Here is a 4,254-nt window from a genome sequence, read left to right on the forward strand (position 1 = left end):
GGGCAATTGAATCATCCACACTCAATTTACTCGACTTATCATCTAATAACTGCTCCTTTCCGCTTTCTCTAATCTTTGTGACAAAATCAAATGCAGACAAATATCTCACCGGGACAAAAAGAGTATTACCGTATTAGACCACAAAAGAACAATATGTGGAGTCATTAGTAAAGTCGGTCATAATTCCAAAAATTAAAACATTCGACATTACTACTGTAAAGAGGAAATTGTAGTTGGCCAAAAATCCCAACACTGAGAATTCCTCTTGAAGCCTTTACTATATAAATTCAGGGGGTGTTTGGTTCAACTCATAAAGGTATGAGGTATGGGTTTGGAATGAGCCAAACCCATACCAAGTGTTTGTTTGGCAAAAATAGGGGTTTCATACCCATACCTCAAACCCATGAGGTATGGGTTTCTCATACCCAAGGAGGGAGGTGGGTATGAGATTGATACCCATGGGTATCAAGTAATAAAACCAAAAAACATGAAAAAAATTTAAATGGAACATTTTAAATGAATTTTTTTTAAATTTATTTGATTAACTCTTTATTTTCGTGATTTTTTGGTATCAAAAATAATTATTTTCAATGTTGTATTTTAGATTTTTTTAACTTTGGTGAAGTTCGATCTCATTCCACCCGAAATTGAAACAAACACATGGTATGAGGAATCAAGTTCCAAACCCATACCACCCGGGTATGATTCCTGATTCCAAACCCATACCCACGCGCGAACCAAACACCCCCTCATTTTTTCTCAAACCTATTCATTGCACACTAATTACGTAATCATCAAATATAAAATTTATACCTTGTGTTCCTTTGAAAAAACAATTTATACAAATATACATTTTGTTGAATTATTTACTCATATTTTCATAAGATAATAAAATTATCTCCCTCCCAAAAAAGAAAAAAAAATAGTCTCACATCGTTACTTATCGCGATTGACCACCGACTTTATCAATCTAGTCCTGATACTTTTGGTTCCTAGTTTCGCTCCTCTATGCATATGAGATTATGAGATATTTAGACGATAAAGTTTCATAGAAACATTCACTCAAGACAGAATAAATTTTGGAGTTCGAATTCAGCAAAAAAATGTTTAGACTATAGTAAAAAAAATATAAACTGGTTGAAATTAAATGATTTAATTATTTAAAAAAAAAAATACAAATAAATCATTAATAACATATATTGTAAAATGAAGAATCAATTAGAGTTTTTATCAAAAATAAAAAATAAAAATTAATTAGAGTTGCCCGCCCTCTTTCTAAGCCAAACCCAACAAATAGAAGTGGATGACATCACTATTATATCATGTGATGATCTTTAAACAAAACTAGTCTTAAACCCGTGCAAATTGCACGGGTTGCCTTTTCAAGTTTCGTTATAATTAAATAGTCTAAAAATAATGACTATGTTTTATACAAACTATACACGAAACTCTACTATTATGTCGCTTTATAGTATAAAGCTTTTGTAAAAATACGAAGCTTTCTAGCTTTACCATTATGAATGTTCTATTTTAGATATGAACTTAAGGGGTGTTTGGTAAACGGCGGATTGGGAAATATTTAGCATATTCAAGGCTTTTAGCATGTTTGACTCACCAATCTACTATTTTAAGTGTTTGGTAAATGACATATTGAAAGAGTATATTGGAGCTCAATCTACTATTTTCCAATATGCTGCTCTACCCAACATATTCACATTAGTAGATTGTGAAATATGAATTTGTCAACAATCTACACATAGATACAACCAGCTATTAACAAAAATCAGCTAATTACCAAACACTTCTACTAAATCTGCTAATTGAAATATACTAGTCAAACCTTTTAATCCAATCTGTCATTTATAATCTGCTTGACCAATCTGCTTCTGCTAATATCAATCTGTTGATTACCAAACAGGACATTATTGTTATCGTAAATAAGAATATTCAAACCTTGAAGTAACCCCATTTGATTTCAAAGAGTTGGATAAGTGATATTAACAATACACGTGATGATATTGTGGTGAATAAGCCTTGGCTTTGACTGATCATGGGTGTGCTTCAAATTAAAATCCATAAAAATTAATCGGCTTGTTAAATTTCATAACATAAAAGATTTTTAAACATATATAGTTTTAAAGTTATATTATAAAATAGGATAGAGTATGTCTACTTTCGTTACCGCTAAGGATAAAAAAATACACGTTTATTGAAGTGATATCATCAAAATGTGTAAATAATTAAAATCACAGTGTGCAACAACTTTTTTTATTTCGAAACATTATATGTTTATGTGGTTTTTTCACCCAAGCTTGTAGTTTCATCATCTTAGATGTAATCAATATTTAAGAGTCGTCATAGCCTTAATGATTAAATTGTTACTTCGCTCGACTATGAGAGCGCACTTTATTTACTATCGTTTCCAACCCTTAAACCTCGTTGGATGAATAGTCATAGCGATATAGGTGTGAAATTTCAATAAACTTGTACACCGTCTATGAACTTCTGAACATATACATTTTGGTGTATATAAAAATAGTGTTAACTAAGCCTAATATAGTAGACAAAATTATTAAGCAAGTACTTGAGACATATAAATAAGGACATATTGTATACGGGATACTTGAAACCATGGTGTTTATATGAGCATTTTAATTTTAGTCATTACTTTTTGATATGTTGCTCTCACTTTGTTCTTTTTAATCACATATTATTACTTAAAACGGACATATTCCTCTTAACCTTAAGAGTTAAGACGGGTTAAATATTACTCATAAAACAAAAACAAAAGCATTGAGATTAGCAAAATGTTTGTCCTATCTATATAAACGGTGTATTATTTAACCTGTTTTATTTTTAAGACGAACCTACCCATCTTAAAGAAGACTTATAAAATGGGTCATAACTCATAAGTGTTCAAGGACTTGGCACATAAAACAGTATACTCCTAAACAAACATATTGAAAACGGTTTGGTGCATTACTAATTTTTCCTAAACAAACCTTACAAACAGGCTTAACTCATACAATACTAACAAATATCCATATAAATGAGAATTAAGTCAAAACCCACTCTACTAATCCATTTAAACACTACCATAATTACTGAACCCTAAAACCATATCCCTCTAATCCTCTATGCTTCAGTGTATTCCCACCGTCACTGTCCTCTTCAAAGAAATTGAAAACCTTAAAAAAAATTATGTTCTACATCGTCACTCTTATGTTTCTCTCTTTCGTACCATTCACCATATAAATCAAATCCCTCACTTCAAATCCGCCCTTCAAATTTAATTCAAACCTCATATGGTAATATTTGCAGACAATTATCGAAAGTAGTTCTTCATGATAAAAAAAGATCGAGTTTTAGTATTTTACTCTATTGCTTTTTAAATTTTTCATATATTCTTTTCGTTGCATGCAGTATTTTTTTTCAGTATTTTACTTTTTTTTTTCTTATTTCAAATTATTTTTTCACCAATATTCAATTATTTTTCTAATTTTAATTTAATTTTATTTTTCTAGTATTTTGTTCATTGTAAATAATTTAAACATATATTTTTCTATATATTAAATGTTTTTCTACTTCGTATTATTTTTTGTTCACAATATATATGTAAATAAAATTTTTTTTATGGCCCATAATGTTATTTCATGCAAATAAGATTTTTTTTAAAAAAAAAATGGATGTCATATATGGATTTTTCACTATAATCTTATTTTGCCGATAATAATTTTTCACTAATATAGTTTTGTTTATAATAATTTTGTTTCACAATTTTAACAGCCGCCAACTTCCATTACTTTGATTATACGAAATATATGGGATAAGATTTGTTGATTGGATTATTTTCAGCATCATATTTCATATGATAATTTTTTGTTTTCACAAAATGTTATACTATTAGTTATAATAATATTGCTGAAATTATAGTAACAATAAGTCTTGGTATAGACGGGTGAGGCAAACAGACGGGTAAAGACCTCTAATAAAATGGGTAGGGGACAAGGTGGGGCACCCTCATATGCTTCCCACTTTATGGCAAATGGGTATTTTGTGAGGGGAAATGGTATCCGTCTATACGTATAGACGGATAGCGTTACAAATAGGAACGTGGGGAAGTAGTGGAGTTATAAGCAGTTACCGACTTACCGCATTTCAACTGATGTTTTAAACAATGAATTTAGGTGACGTGGCCTTCTAAAATTGCAGGAAATGTTCCTGTATTAATAGAAGTAAGATCTCTTTATTATT

Source organism: Silene latifolia, chromosome 11 (assembly GCF_048544455.1).
Source record: "Silene latifolia isolate original U9 population chromosome 11, ASM4854445v1, whole genome shotgun sequence".
Lineage (NCBI taxonomy): Eukaryota > Viridiplantae > Streptophyta > Magnoliopsida > Caryophyllales > Caryophyllaceae > Silene > Silene latifolia.